This window comes from Sapajus apella, unplaced genomic scaffold (assembly GCF_009761245.1).
Source record: "Sapajus apella isolate SASKATOON/1434 unplaced genomic scaffold, GSC_monkey_1.0 scaffold31, whole genome shotgun sequence".
Classification (NCBI taxonomy): Eukaryota; Metazoa; Chordata; class Mammalia; order Primates; family Cebidae; genus Sapajus; species Sapajus apella.
The window spans coordinates 19,842,404-19,859,311 of record NW_022436971.1 but is presented as its reverse complement, the minus strand read 5'-3'; the positions used below and the strand labels follow the sequence as shown (position 1 = coordinate 19,859,311).

Sequence of the window (16,908 nt, the reverse complement as noted above, 5' to 3'; positions counted from 1 at the left end):
ATGTATTATCGTATCTTGAAAAAGTCAGTAATAGAAATTCATCTAGGAGACTGAAGTCAACACTGCCGAAGCCAAACCTTAAATCATGTATAAGAAGAGTTAAGAATGGCAAATGAAACTAAAAAGTGATGAACTGGATACCTCCTGACATCGTTGGGGAGCTGAGCAGCCGGGATAGAAGTAAGACACGAGGGGAGGGCCATGACATGTGCCTGGAACACCACTGCACTGCCTGCGGCTCCAATCCTGTTGGGATTGGCCCTAGTGTGCATGGGTGCCTTAGTCTATATCACTGGTTCTCAGAGTAAAATCCAGGAACCCCTGAGAATCCTCAAGATACTTTTAATTGGTTCATGAGGACAAACATTTTCCCATAATGAAACTAAAGTGTTGTTTTTCCCTTTAGGTCCAGCTTTTTAATAAGTGTGCAGTGGAATTTTCCAGAAGCTCCCTGACATGCGATGACATCATTTTTCTAACAATACATGGGATGTGTGCTTATGTATTTTTCTGTTTTAAACATTTGTCAATTTAATTTATTATATAAAAACTACAGAAACTTTGGGATCCTTAATAATTTTTAAGAATGTAATTGAGCCCAGAAATGAAAAAGTTTGAGAACCACTAGTCTATACTCAAAACCAAACCATAGACTTGAGATGGATACTGTATCCTTCCAATGATGGCCTTGTAGGGATCAATGTGTGGACATCAGTAGGTTGTGTATGGCAGTGGATGCCAGAGTGATCTCTAGACCCTTGGGGCTTATGACACCACTGAGTCTCCAAAGTTCAATTTCATGAATATTGGAGCCCTACCATTAATGAGGATAATGGGCAACTGAGACCAGATGCTGAAGATGCAGTGAAGAACAGAACCAGACATAATCAACCTCTGCCTTTCTAGGGCTGACACCCATACCATAATCCTGTCTTTCTGGCTTCCTAATTCTTCCCCTCAGGGAAAGTCTGAGTTTTGCATAACCTGTGCTCTTTCTCATAGCTATCCTCTTAAGGAAGCCTTTAAGCGTTAAAGGGTTAGGTGCCCCTCAGCAGTGCAGGTGGGATGTCATGTGCTTATGGGCTTCTTGCCCACCTGTCATAACCATGAGTCCACCTCCCCATGACGCTGAAACATCATCAAGGGCAGAAACTGCTTCCTGCCCAGAGCTGTGTCCCAGATGCCACGGAGCTGGCCTGCTCCAGAGTGAATGCCCAAGAAAGCTTTTGAGTGAATACACGAAGGAGTAAATTTCTCCCCCACAGAACACGATTATTGGGCTCTTAGGCATTATAAATGAGTGTGAAAAGGCTTTGATTTCTGCTGCCAACTGGCCAGAGACTGAATAATGAATCATCAGCAATCAATTCAGACTCACCCACCATGGAGATCAAATGAATCCCATGCCCAGGATGACAATAGATTGAGAGCTTGATGAAAGAATGGCACCATGCAAAGTTCCAATATTTCGCCAACATGACTGACTGGGCTTACACAGTCTTCTGCAGCCGCTGCCATATGGCCGCCTCCTGTCAGCTGTACAAAGGGAAGGGCCAGGCTCCATGACACAGTGCCTTCACTTTGAGGGTGAAAACAGGGTTTTTATGTGCGACTCACAATGAGTGTCAGAAAATTTTCTTTGTCCCTGGAAAATACCACCTGGAAAGTGAAGATGGTGTCCAAGGCTGCATCCAGAAAGGGAAGCCGGAAGCACTGGGTTTTTCTGCTACTTGCCGAGTTTGGGGCTGGATGACCAGCAGCCCCATGCTGGAGGATGGTAAGGGACTTGCTTCTTACTGGGAGGAATAGTTATGCTACTGCTTCAGAAATCCCTGCATGATCAATATTTTCACTAAGTTTTCTCATATTTCAGAAGATTCTCCAACAGAAACGGGAGCAGAGGAAATTATGGGAAAGCCACTCCCAAACAGTTTCAAATTTCCCACTTCTCTCTGTTCTTTGCAGAGATGTTCTAACCAAAACAGATGGAAAGGAGTAGACTTAGAATCCTGGTGAAGAAATTAAACATAGATGGGGGAGTCCCAAATTATCAGGGATAAACCCATTCCCATCTCGTCATTGATTAGAGGACTTGGTAGGTGGCTGCCTACCAGTTTCAGCAGTAGTTTTGATTTCCTACTGGCATGAGTTAAGAACCACTGAAAATTATTTTTTCTTCCCAAAGATCTCTTCCATTTCTGCTAGTAGTCTTCTCCCAGAGCTAAAATTCCAGGCATTTCTAATTCTTTCTGATTAAGACCTTGAAGCTATGGTTATAAACTAATTCAAGTCAACAAGCATGCTTAGGCCATGCCAGACTCTGGCCAGACTAAATTAACCTCAAAGTATGTACAAAGTTGTAGGGGTAGAATTGAAGGACATTAATGTACATAATAAATTATAGTAAATGTAAAAGAGTACGCACAAGGAATGCATCTGGATCACAGAGGTTTGAACTCACTTTTTTAAACTAATAATTCTTTAGTAGGTACTGTGCTAAGCTGCCTTCGGTATCACATAGCTTCTGTTCCTCAGAACAAACTTATAAGACAGGTCCACAGTACAGACTCTATTTTCTCGATGAGGCCGCGGAAGAGAATCCTCAGAAGGTTTATGTGACTTGTTGTTTGCACAGAAATGCCAGTGTGAGGCTTGGAAGTCACATGGGTTTATAGCGACAAGCCTTCTTCTCTATAGCCTCATACTGTCCACCACTGGGACATGTGGTGCCCTGAAGGCAGTGTTTCTACAAAGCTCAGAGGGTAGATTTTTAATAAAGGTTAGGCATAGAAGCACTCCAGGAAGAAGAAATAGGATATTCGAATCAAAGGTACAAAATTTAGAGGGGAGAATAGAACTTAAGAATTATCTATTTGAACACCTGAGAAGTATAAATATTATCCAGAAGGTTATGAGCTGTGTTGACTTAAGCACATGTTATTGTTAACTCATCTAATTCTTGGAAATGATAGGATGGATTCTTTAGATAGGGATGTTCCCATCTCCCAGGATTGCAGCTATAGGGTAGATCTGGCTGATGCTGACAGCATGGCAGGCACCGGTGGAGTTCAGGTGAGGAAAAGTCTCACAAAGTGCAAGTGGGCATGCGTGCTGTCTACTGAGGAAAATAAAAACCCATCCGCAGATGGCCACATCAGAAACCCTAAACCACACCACGAAGCAAGGACAACCTTGAAGGTCCTCGAAACACGTGATGACAACAGGCCCTTTATCCTGGATGTTCAAGCAGGTGGGTAGTGTGCTGAGGCAGGGATGCGGGGAAGAGAAGATGATGCTGAGAATGGGCGAGGTACCGTTACCAGGACAGGGGCAGCCTGCAGGAGGTGCTGAACGAGGCTGGTGTGTTTTTCATTCCAGGACAAACATTCCACACTGCTTTGTTTTGTTAATCATCTCTGGGCACCTGAGTGCCCTCCGCTGAGCAGTTCCAGAATGAGGCCAGGGTGCCAGGCTTGGCCCACAAAGTCCATGTTCTCAGCCATGTTCTTCCCTGCCCAACAGAGATCTTCATAGCCAGCTCCTCCCACAGAATCAGCTGTCATGGTTTGGGACATTCCCACCAGATAGAACATTTGTTTTGTTCTCTGTGCATCTTAGGATTTAAAATCTATGAGGAGTAGTAACGACAAAGCAGTTCATCGGACTGGTCGCTAACCTGCCAAAACATAACACAGCCTACGGCAAAATAGCTTGTCATTTCCAAATTTAAAGCACATTTTAAAACATTCAATCCATCTCAGGAACTCTGGTTTTGTTGTCATTTGAACAGACATAAGACTGTGCTTACCTTTATTGTTGCTGAATGAGAAAAGGGACAGAAACGTAAGCAAGCAAAATAATGTGTTTCCCTTGCTGGAGAGGAGGCAGGTGTAAGGGCGCAAAGTTTGCCCGTGGAATCAGAAAAGCGTGCATGGAAGAGGAAACGTTCTTCCTCAGGAATGCGGGCCACACAGATAAACAAGGAGACGGAGCTCCAGGCAGAGGCACTGACGGGGCCACGAGACAGCCTCGTGTGCTCAGAGAATCTCAGATGAGTTCAAAGATCAAAGCATGAAGGGCAAAGGGAGGTGCTCAGGGGTTCTGCAGGACAGGGAGGCAGAGGCCAAACCACGTGCTATGTGTTGTACTAGTGGATTTCCATTTTGGATGCCACTGAAGAATTTCTGAACCCAAAATGACAGTGTTACTTCATCTTAACAAAACTTGTAATGTGGCAGAGTGGAGAATGAATGGGAATTACTCTGAGTGTCCAAGAAGCAGCTAGAAGGATGAAGGTTACGTTCAGCTTGAAACAGGTTAATGAGAATAGGGGTGGAAATAAAGGGGCAGCTTCAGGAAATGGAGTAGGCCTGCCACACTTAGGGGACATGTTCAGGACACCTGGTTCCATCGGAACTTCAGATAAACAACAAAAAAGGTGTTTCTGGCGTACGTATGTTCTGTGCAATATTTGCAACACGAATTAGAGGTAGAAAGTCAGAGGTCAGAGAAAGAGAGGGAGAAGCTGATGCTGAAATTGGTCTTCTTCCATTCTAGCCTAATTTTCAATGACGCTCTTTTATTTCACTCCAAACATAAACCGATCTGCCCATCCTTGGCTCTGATTAAATTCATGCTGTAGATGAAAAGGAGCAAGCTGTGTGTTCTCCACGTGAGGTGACAGTCATCATTGTCTCCAAAGAACATTTCCTGGACACCCACACCCCTGTGGCTCTACCTTGGATGCTGTGCAAGGTCAGGGCCCCCACGCAGCACACCCTCCTCCAGAAACCTGCACTCAGAATCAGCTGGGCAGCTTCCACAGGGCCGCCTCACAGCGCAGAGCCATGTGCACACACAGGCAGTGGCTGTCAGGGCCAGGCTAGGGGAGGAAGGCAGGCTCCATCCCACATGGCCACCAAAGGTGCTGTGCCAGCCACTGCAGGGAACTTGGGCACACCCACGCGGGCAGCTGTTCCCGGTTTTCAGGTGATGTTAGGGCAGGGAGGCCTTGCTCTTTATCTGTGGAAGTTCTCAGACTGCCTGGACTGAAGCAGAGGGTTCCACTGGGGGCTATTCCTGAAGACCACCCAGAAGTTTGCACAGAAAGCAGCGCAACATCTGGCAGGAGCCAGGAACACAGCCACCAAGCACAGGCTGAGCGCGGGAGGTGGGCAGAGGGAGTGAGGGCCAAAGCACTGTTTCTTTACATGTGGATGAGACTCTCGGCTGCTGGAATCACCCATTCTGTGACCATTTGGCGATGGGATAAACAACAGCAGGAATGTATTTCCATTGCCGTTAGTAGTAACAAAATGTGATGAGAGTCCATCCTGTGAATGCTTCACCCCAGCAACTGCTACAGCTCAGGCTAGATGGAGTTTGGTGCTGGATCTGTTGCCAACTACTTATGCGACCTTGGAGTAGTACTTCAATCTTTCTTAACTTCCACTTCCTCCAACATAAAGTGTGGGGTGTTGTCTCAAGTCAGTGGATTTTCATACTGAGTTCTGTGGGGCCAGAGGGCTCCTCTAAGAAGAGAGCAGCAGGTGAGGCTGGATCTCTCCTCGCCCTCCTCTCCCGCTCCACCCCCTGCCCCCCTGTCCCCCACCCACCAGAGGAGCAACACTTTGCAATTGCACAAGGAGGGGTTCCTTGCAGAGTTTTTTTTGTGTGTGGGGAAAAGTTGTATTGCTGAGAAATATATAGAAATGCTAGTCTAAGATATGCATATCTTTCCAACAGTCTATGATTCTGAGATGGAATTTATTATCCGTCCTGCTTTTCATCCTGTCTACCACAGCGTTCACATCTTTCAATTCGACATGAAGGAGTGAAATGGGGACAAAGAGGTTTTGGGGGCTTATGAAATTGAGGGCCATGAATTGCATGGCATTGTCATGTGTGCTGGTTGATGAAAATAAGATTTTGAGGCACTTTTAAGCTACGTAGTGGGTTCTAGGCACTGAAGATTGCGTATGAGAATCAAGGGGTCTGGCCAGAGGAGAAAGATGTTTTGCTGGAATTATCCTGAGAGGGAGACTGGGGCATAGGAAGCCCTGGAGGAGTAGGGCTTGGCTAGGAAGGAAAGAGAGGGACCTTTTATAAAAATAGAAGGTGATGTTCAGAGCAGAATTATCCGTGAATTTAGACCAGAGGCTGAAAGGTGAAGTAGCCACCAACAGCACAGCTAACAGAAGCAACAGCCCATGTTTGCTTGCAAGGTGCAGGTAAGAAAATGCTTCCACATCCAGGAGTTGATGGCCTTACAAAGAGAAGTAACGCGCACATCAGTGCTCTCATGCTTCACATGACTTTATGGGCTTATTGTTGGGTTGGTTCAAAACTCTCTGACTCTCTCATTTACCATGTGGGAGACATGCCGCCATGCTGTGTCTCTGCACCATAGTGTCAGAGTGCTGGCAATTAGCATCTGTAAGGGTCGTTTTGAGATGTGGTCTGGCTCTGCTAACAGTGTTCCTATGGACACAATAGACCAAGTTTCTCTTTTTATTAACTTTCTCATACCACAGGGAAATTGAGAAACAACACAGGCATGGCTACTATAATTATTAGTTTTCAGTTGGGAAGAGATAACAGACGCAAATGTGCTTTGCAAAATGATGAGAACTAAATGATTTGCATATCAACATATGTTTGCTAAAACTTAAATTCTGCAGCGTTTGTGTCCACAGACGTCAGGTCCTGTGGTCTGTGGAAAGGCCAGACACTCAGGAATCACTCTTCTCTGCTCTCTTCAAAAAATACCTGGCTCAGCAAGAACTAAGAGGCTTGTCACATTCAAGAAGGGGTTTCGTTGGGGGCTTGAGGCCTGCTCTGTTTCAGGCAGCAGGCAATGAAAGAGTTTGCTGAAGATTTCTGTGTGCTTTCAAACCAAAATATTTCTGTTTTTATAATATTTTAACTAATGACTTTAAAATGAATGACGCAAGCTTAGGGACTAATAAAGATCAACCGCAGAAGAAAAAAGGAAAAAAAAAAAAAAAAACAGCTCAAAACTTACATTCTGCTGGAATTCATTTAAGCATGAATGAAGAATGTCCAGGGGCAAACCACCCAGTAAAACAAACAAGATTCTCCTGAACATTAAAAGACAACTAAAAGCAAAAGCATTCCATTGCAAAAAGAAAAATCTTTTGGGCGGGACGAGCATTCAAAGCATCTGTTTCATCAGGAACAAAATCATTTCAAAATACTACTGAGAGACCCCTCCTTCAAACTAATAAAACAAAGCCATTGGGTGTTGGGCGTCTGCTGTACTGCGTCTTCCGGGGTGCAGAACGAAACATCACTGTGCGGAACGTTCCCTTCCTGGCTAATGTGGTTTTCTTGTCCTGGCTCTGCCTCCCTGCTCAGAACTGTAGCTAGGATGAACTGAATGGGTGTTCAAGGAATGCTTGTTGAGTGAACAAACAAACAGCAAACAAGAATGGTTCTTCCTGTTAGTAATCCTTAGTGTTGCTACAGGAGAGGAGAAGTGTCTTCTGAACTCCTGGACAATTTGTTTCCTCTTTTAAAACCTGACACCGAATCACAGTTATCTCAACAGCATGACTACAAATGCTCTTGGTCACAGTATTTCCTGCTGTTGAAAGAAAAAACAAGACGTGTCTGCTCAAGCACAGCCCCAGCCCCACATTTTCCAAATTTTGTTTACACATCAAGACGTGCAAGATGACAGGCGAGGTGAGTGAGTGGATAAGTCCTTGAAAGTAGCCACTCTGCCTCAGGACACCTGTGTGGACACGTTATGTGTACGTGCTCCTTGGAAAAACTGGGTCCTTCTAGGATTCACATTTTGTCTTTTCCTTAGGGAGACTTAACAAGCTCAACTTCAGCTCATACACAGACAAGTACAAGCCAGCTACAAGCCTCCATCCTCTGCAACACTTTGAAGCCAATGATTTGGATAGACTTTATTTCATCACACACATACAGACACACAGACACACAGACACACACACACACACACACACACACACACACACACACACACACACACGTTTGCACCTCAGAATGTAAACACAGTCTGAAGAAATGAAGAAATTACATTGCCCTCACCCTTTGAAAACCTGAGGGAAACTTTATGAATGCAGATAATGTCAACACCAAACAGATAATAAGGAAATACTAAGAGGAAATGTTTTCCTGCTAAAATTGCTCTTATTGCCTGAGAGAAATACTTTTCACAAAATAATGGGTGAGATCGCCTTTTAACAATCTCAGCCCCACATCATCACGTGTTGGGCTCTTAATCACTGTACTCAAAAATATGTTTGTTCAGAGATGAAAAAGACTAAGCACATAGACGTTGTCTAATGGATTAGTCCATATTGTAATGGATTTGGATTACACAATCACAAGTAATTGCTTTTTAACTATTCACATTTCACATTAAAATTCTTTTGCTCATGGATCATTGCATAAACTCATCCCAATCCCATCATACCTCCACGGCAAATATCAAGTTTATTCAGTCTAGAACAAGAGCTCTCACACTTATTTGGATAGTAGAGCACTTGAAAGTCATAGTACTCTTTGTAGTACACCATGGAGTGTTCGTTCATATTTAATCCTATTACATTGACGTGAGGAATGTTGCTACAGAAATGTGCCTGTCTTCCATGCCTGCCACATGATATTTCAGTCATGAGAATTCACATCCAAAAAATAACAGCTAAACCAAGGATAATCATCCAGGTTTCAGTATTTCAATTAATATTTGTAGTTCCCTTAAAAATGTTGTTATACACCAGGACTTATTACAACAATGCCTTCACAATGGAGTGAACCTTAAAATACAGAAAAATCTCTTAATCAACTAATCAATACACAAAAATAAGTGTGTGTCTCTGTGCATGCACACACATGCACATACTAAAGGAGAGAGGGAAATAGAGTTAGGAAAATTCCCTTACAAACTGAGAAAATATAATTCCTTATACACCTTTAGGTACAGCTGTTAGAATATGAGTGTTCCACAAGACAATATTTAGAGAAACATTTCTTAAAAGGGAAAAACTTTTGCATGATTATAGTTTTCACAGTTATAAATGATAGGACAATTTCTCAATTTAGGAAGAGGGCACACCTTCGAACAAATGTTTCCTATGCAGCCACTCTAGGAATGGCAGTAAATGTCCTTCATGGAGCATTTACACTCACCACCCAAAGGTGACCATCAAGCTGGATGCTGAAGTTTTCATCTGACTAGGAAGAAGAAATACTTAGAGAGAGGTAGTTTTATAATGATGCTTAAATTCCAGGTGGAAATGCAGTCCTGAAGAGAGATGACTAAAGCATAAATGTTTTAGTAATCAAGGCGAGGTGATGAGGGAAACTATAGATTTAATGTATTATCCAAAGACTCCCCTCTACCAAGCTCCAAAAGAGACATCATTGATTAAACTTTAAAGGGTCAGTGGATTTGGGAGGGGCAAGGGAGAGTCAGTGCAGATGGAGGAGACAAGAGCATTGGGCACAGGCTAAAATCAAAGTTGGACGTAGGTTGTTTCTGATTCAATGAGTGATCCTTTCTTACTGTCCTTTCTGTCCAGGGGTCACAGCCATTTCTGTAGGAGGAAACCTGCTCTCATGGTATGACTTCGTGAGCAAATGAACCTGGAAGAAGTATTCACCAGTATGTGCTGTACAATTCTAAATTCAGTGTCATGTAGACACAGAATTTAATATCCTCATGTGATCACTGGCTAAGGCAAAACAGGGGTGTATTTTGGGGGTATGGTTTAATCCAGGGGCTAAACAGATCATCAGCATCCAATCTGCTTCATCTCTCAGCCCTGCTTTCTCTTGTGTTGACTTTACCCTCGGTTTCTGTGCAAAAGGAAAGGCAATCAGCCTGCTTAACTGTTCTGAGATATGGGAAGAATCCATAGAGAAAACATGCCTTTGCAGTAGCTCCCAAGCAAGTCTTGGAATTCATTGGGTTTGAATGTTCTTAAATCCCATGCTCATTCCTGAATAGGCATTGTGTCCATGAGAGAATTTCTGCCCTGATTGGTCGGGTCTGGGACATATTTGGGGACCTGTCTGAGAATGAGGGAGTGGTGATTCCCCAAAGGACATCCAAGGTTCTGTAGCCAGAAACAAACAAACAAACAACAAAAAAAAAGAGAGTGAATGTTGGGCTGGAGAAAAGCAAATTCCCATATATGTGTTGTTTCCTTTTAGATCCTGTCACACCCTGGAGCACCAGGATCCCAGCCTCACTTCCCCTTCTTCACGCTCGTGCTCATGGCCCTAGGGATGGGCCCTGTCTTGGTTTGGCTTCTCTGCAAGGGGTGTCTTTGTCCGCTCAACTCCACGTTCTGTGGCTGCAATTGCTCCCATAAAATCCAGTGACGTGATGCGTGATCACCTCATGACTCCTGGCAGACTTGGGGTTTTGTCAGTCCACATCACTGCATACCAGGTGTGGGGCTGTGACCTTCCTCACTGAGGCTGTGGAGGCCTGTGCTGCATTGGGTAAAAGGATCATTCTACAGCGATGCTGGTAGCGGAAGTGTGAAGATGAGTTGGGACAGAGAGAGCCACAGTGAATGGAAACCAGTTGGATTTGAGGATGATTGGATCTACACGGAAAGATCTGAAATGAAGAGCCATAAAAGCCAAATTGATTTTAAAAGAAAAATAAAAAATGCGGCAAAATAATATCAGAGGAAAAGTCTGTTTGGGAAGAAGTAAATAAATGTGATATTTACTTGACATGTTGAGTTTATAGGGATAATGGGCCGTCTCACCAGATATCTCTGAAAGACATAGAGGCATCTGTAATTTATTGAACATAGATTCTGTGCCAAGAATTTTACGAGACTTATTGCTAAGCCTCACAATAATCCTGTTAAGTAGATGGTTTTTGCTTTCATTTTATATAAAAATGGAAACAGAAAGATACGTTATCTTGATCATCTTGTGAGGGGCAGAGCTGGAATTTGAGTAAAAGGCCTGCCTCACTTCAAAGTCTAAATTAGACCCAAGTGATCAAATTGCATGGAAGTTGCAAGAGACTAAAATCTACCCAGATCAAACCAAATAAGCTCTGAGTCCAAATCCCTTTCGGCTGCTATTCACTGCTTCTGGTAGTTACTGACTACGTTTGTGCTGATTGCTTGATTCATGCCTTAGCAAGATGGACTTGGATGGTGCTTGTGAGCTGCAGCAAAGGTGCAGGAAGCCAGCGCATAGCCTGCCACTGGGAACCTGGTTGGAGAATTGACGGCCACTTGACCTCTGTCTGCATCAAGGTCATTCATCCATGCCCCTGTGTCCCCAGTATCACTCCTAGTGTTTAAAAGAAAGCCTAACAGGCCAGCACTGGCTGAATTGTAACCCAGTCTCTGCCCAAAATAAATTCATCAGGACCTCCTGTCTTTGTGGACCTGTGAGATATGTTTTAGGTCGGTTCTGAGACAGCATCAAATATTCTTCAAAAATCATTACTCCCAAACAAAAGTCAAAAGCAGGAGATTTACACAGTTTCTCAAGGGCAGAAGTAGCTTTTGTTAGGAAGAAACTTAAAAAACCAAAAACAAGATAGCCTTATAATCTCATTACTGTTCAGAATAAGCAAGTACTCTCTATGACTTCCAAGTTCAAATAGCTGGGTAGAACCCAGAGTTCTTCCTCAGAGAGTTCAAGAATATAATTCAGAGATAGGGTTAAATTCTGTAAAACTTGGCCCAAAACGGATAAAATAGATTTCAGTAAAATGTTACGTTACATGTATATAACATCTCTAATCGATACAGAACAACTGTCGTCATTTTGCTATTTACTAAAATTTGTGAAATATCACCATTTCACAGTTTCATTAGTAAATGGAGACTCAGAGATATCAAAGATTTGCCTAAGGCCACATAAAATTGCAGATTGAACTCAAAGCCAGTGCAGGTATCCGTCTATCACCAGCCCCTGAATATTCCATCAAGAGCCAGTCAAGTCCCTTTTTTTTCTTTCTTTTTTTTGAGATGGAGTCTTGCTCTATTGCCTAGGCTGGAGTGCAGTGGCATGATCTCGGCTCACTGCAACCTCTGCCTCCCAGGTTCTTGTAATTCTCCTGCTTCAGCCTCCCAAGTAGCTGGGACTACAGGCACATGCCACCATGCCTGACTAATTTTTTGTATTTTAGTAGAGACAGGGTTTCACCGTGTTGCCCAGCCTGGTCTCGAACTCCTGAGCTCAGGCAATCCACTAGCCTCAGCCTCACAAAGGATTGTAATTATAGGCGTGAGCCACTGAACCCATCTGAGCCAGTCAACTTCTAATTACTAGAGTCTGCATCTTCTGCCTGCTGGCTTCCTCTATCCACCAAAGCCCACTCTGTCTGCCGACAAGCACACTAGAAGTAACAGATTCTTATCTCCTGGACAGGTTTGGTGATCTCCTAAAGGCTGGCTTTTATACAGCCTAGTGCCCTTCCCCTCCACTGTATAAATGCTCAGACTTCTACATCAGCACCCAGATTTCCCCAGCAGGGTCGAGCTGAGTTAACCACATTCATCACTTGTTTGATAGCAAATCTTTTGCTGGCTCTGTTACCATCCTGTCTCGTTCCTAGAATCACTTCCTAAATACACTTTTCACTCATATCTTTGTTTCAGGGTGTGTTCCTAGAGGAGCCTAAATGAACAGAGCCCAGTATTTCTGATCCAAAACTCCAAGCAAACTTGTTTTCCTAGATGCTGTTGAGGTGGGCAAAGGCTGCATGTTGCACTCATTATCCTAAACAAGAAGAGCAAGGCAGGAAACTTGAGTAGGAAGCCCAAGGAGACGCATTAAGTCTGAGGACACAGAATGTGGTTGCACGGACAGGAACACAGCAATCAAGAGGGATACGTGCATTGGACAACACTTTACTGTGAGGATTTCAGGGTAATATCCAACACTTTCAACCAAGTCACCAGCTGATTCTAGGATCCTCTGCCTCTCCAGTCAGTAGTTGAGAGATGACAGAGCCTGATACAGAGTGTGTAAAGAATCCTTGGAAGATGGAGGATGGAACTGCAGGGAGCCCCTCCAAGGGACTCTCAGGTTGGGCTTAGGTGGAGCCGTATGAATCACTGCATTTGTTAGTGAAACAAGACGGAATGCCAGCAGTTTCATATGGTCAACCATATAGACTGGAACTCAAAACATCTCATTTCTCATCTTCCTAGGGCTTTTCAAATGTGATCCTTTTCAAAGCAGTTTGCCATCATAGAAAATGCTATGAAAGGACTGGTGTTAAATCTTGACTAGCTGTGTAGTGTTGAACGTGCCACTTAACCTCTCTGAGTCTGACAGCCTTCTCCATAATAATGGGTATATCAAGGCTCATCTTAAGGCATTGTTGAAATAACTAATGGGATAATCAAAGTGAAACTCTAGGTCCCAGCCCTCAACACAGAATGAGTGCTCAATAACCATGACCCCTCCTATTACAGAGGTGCCTTCCAACTCTAAACTGTATCTATAAGAAAGCAGCAACCCAGATACAGGGGAAATGGAGCACCATAAAGAATAACTAACAATAATAAAGGTTCGCTGTTGATTTGTGATTTTTATATGTTAAACGGTCTACATTAAGATAAAAGTAAATTATTTGACGCAGTTTGGAAACTCTGTAGGAGAATTTTTATTCTAACAAAAAGGAGAAAAAGAATTCCTGATTGGCTTAAGCCAAAGATTAAAACCACAATTGTAATATTTCTTGCATAAATAGTCAAGGAAGTTATTTGGGGTGAGGCAGAAGTTTTATCACTCTTAAATTCAAAATGCCAAAGTAGACTAAATATTTGTAATAGAAACTTCTAGGAATTTCAGATCTCCTTTGAACTAAGCCTTGTGCACAAAATTTAGATCAGAGGTTCTACCAAGTAAGATATAACTTATATGTATAGCATGAAGAAGTGCCAAACAAATGGAGAAGATCCCTTTATAAAATCATCAGATCTTGTGAGAACTCACACATTATCATGAGGACAGCATGGGGAAAACCACTCCTGAGATTCAGTTACCTCCACCTGGACTCTCCCTTGACAAGCAGGAATTATGGGGATTATGAGTATTACAATTCAAGATGAGATTTGGGTGGGGACATAAAGCATAAGCATACCAGGGGGAGGGGGCTCACAACTGAATATTACAGATATTTTTAATATGTGCTGATGTCCACAAACATGGGCCCATGTGGACTCAGGAGGCAATGCCATTGGCCTTCTTTCAAACATGATTTGAATAGGTTTTTATGCTTTTATATGTGCCCTATGGGAGTTGGGCATTCTCATCTTCTTCCTTGTTTTACCCTCAGCATCTACCTTTCATAGCAATAACTGATGATCATGAAATATTTGTTGATTGAATGGCTGAAGTATGGACAGATGCAGCTTCTCTCCATGAAAGGCATTCTGCTTGCTTCTTGCCCTGTGTCCAGTGAAAACTCTCATTTCTCTGCATTTCTGGGTCAAATGGGAGTTCTGTTTTCAGTTCTTTGAGAAATCTTTATACTGTTTTCCATAGAGGCTGAACTAATTTACATTCCCACCACCAACAGTGTGTAAGCATTCTCTTTGCTCTGTATCCAAGTCAACATCTGTTTTTTTTTTCTTTCTTTCTTTTAGTAATGGGCAATCTGACTGATATAAGATTATCTCTCAACATGGTTTTAATGAACATTTCTCTAATGATTAGTGATGCTCAACATTTCTTCATGCGTTTGTTGGCCACTTGTATTATTTATTTATTTATTTATTTTTGAAAAATATCTGTTCTTGTCCTTTTCCCAATTTTTAATGGGGTAGTTTGTTTTTTTTTCTTCTTGAATTCGTTGAGTTCCTTGTAGATTCTTGATATTAGTCCTTTGTCAGAGGCATATTTTGCAATTCCTTTTTATTTTTCTTATTTTTTTTTTTCCTGACATGTTGAGAAAGACTTTATTCAGGACCAGAGCAATAGTTAGTTACAGGGACCACTGAAGTGGTGTCTGACAGTGGGGAACAGAGATTCCCTGCTGGTCATTTTGTAACAGCTTTCTTTTTCTGAGATTGTTTCAAGTTTGCTATAGCTTTGTACATTATAAGAACAGTTGTTTTTAAAGAGGTTTTCTCTGATTATTTTTTATTTTTATTTTTTTAGCATAAAGACAAGCTTTATTGAGCCCCTCAGCACTAGTTCTCTTTCTCCTGCACAGCCTTGGTTCCCCGGAGACGTCCAGTCCGACGGGCAGCAATGAGACCCACTTTGCGGCCAGCAGGGGCATCTCTGCGGATGGTGGCGGGCTTGCCGATGTGCTGGTGGTTGCCACCACCAAAAGGATGCTCCACAGGATGCATGGCCACACCCCGTACTCGTGGCCAGCAGTTCCTCTTTGCCTTGTATTTGTGGTAGGCCCGGCCAGCCTTCAAGATGGGTTTGTCAATTCGGCCACCTCCAGCCACCACACCAACCACAGCTCTGTTGGCTGAGGAGACAACCTTCTTGGAGTCAGAGGGCAGCTTCGCACGGGTCTTCTTGGTCTCAGGGTTGTGGGAGATAACGGTGGCATAGTCCCTGATGCCCGGGCCAGCTTGCCACGGTCTCCAGGCTTCTCCTCCAAGCAGCACACGATGGTACCTTCAGGCGTGGTGCCCACAGGGAGCACATTGCCAATGTTGAGCTGAGCCTTCTCGCCACAATACACAAACTGGCCCGCATGAATGCCCTCGGCGGCAATGAACAGCTCCGTCCGCTTCTTAAACCGGTACGGGACCCGGAAGACCACCTTGGCGAGGGGCGCGCCGCGGCCCGGGTGGTGGATGATGTCCTTCACGATGCCCTTGATGTAGCCGTGCCGCTCGGCGAAGTCCACGGCGCGCAGGTGCGCGGCGCCCTTACGGTGCTTCACGTGCGCGGAACACAGACCCGGCACCCTGCCTCTGTCCGCGGATCACGCGGCCCATGGCGACGGGTCCTGCTCCCGAGCGTGGCCGAAAGAGCGATTATTTTTAAATATGGGGTCTTTGGAGAACTCTTTCTTTCTCTGCTATTGTTTCCAGTTCTCTGTAATGATGATTATCTCTCGGTATATCTATCTATCATAAGTGCATTATTTTCTTTGGAATATTACCGTGGGAATTCTTTCAGGACGAGGAGGAACTACACATTTGTTTCTATCAGGCATTGTGAACTGTTTTAAACTAAATTTATTGCTTGAGTTTTTGAAATTGTAATTTATACAAGAGCAGCATTTTCCCCATGCTTTTTGTCACTTAAAAATCTTTTTCTTCTGTCGTATCCAAAATTTTTGGTTGTTTTTATTAAGACTGTGGGTTTAAACAACTGAGCATATTATTTTACTGGAAAAATGTGATTGCTTTTTACTACCAATTCTTAATTATCCAGAGAATCTAGAAAAAAAATGGATTTAACTCTTCGGCCAATTAAAACACAAATTTATTCCAAAAATGGATTATCTGTTATTATAAAGCTCTAATATATTAAAAAGAGATTTACTGCATAAATAACAGTAAAAATGTACCCTCTAATATGTTTGAAAATTATTTAGGATCTTGCAATTGTCCTGGACCCTTCTAAATGCCAACGATCACCAATGAGTTGGACAACTAAAAGCGTTACAAGTGATTGGTTGAAATTTTGGTGCATCTTAAATGTATTTTAAAATGTGTCCCTAACTCTTCATTTTATCTGACTGTATTTCAGGTGCATCAGTTTAATGGAAAACATCAGATCATGGGTTTAAGTGAGGCTTCGTATGCCAAGCCAAGGTGATCGGGTAAGAACTTGCCCCTCTACGTGTCAGCGTTCTCACCTGTAACATAGTACAAACTTCTCTTTGCTGTCACAATGTGAAGAAGGGCGTAGTTGCTTCCCCTTCTGCCTTGATTGTAAGTT

The 16,908-nt window shown here is 43.2% G+C and overlaps 1 pseudogene across 1 annotated transcript; it reads right to left on the bottom strand.

Moving 5' to 3' along the window:
* Positions 1-15,152: 15,152 nt before the first annotated feature.
* On the bottom strand, positions 15,153-15,986 carry LOC116562077 (annotated as a pseudogene). Its single transcript, XR_004273754.1, has one exon. The product of XR_004273754.1 is annotated as a 60S ribosomal protein L8 pseudogene (transcript).
* Positions 15,987-16,908: the final 922 nt, after the last annotated feature.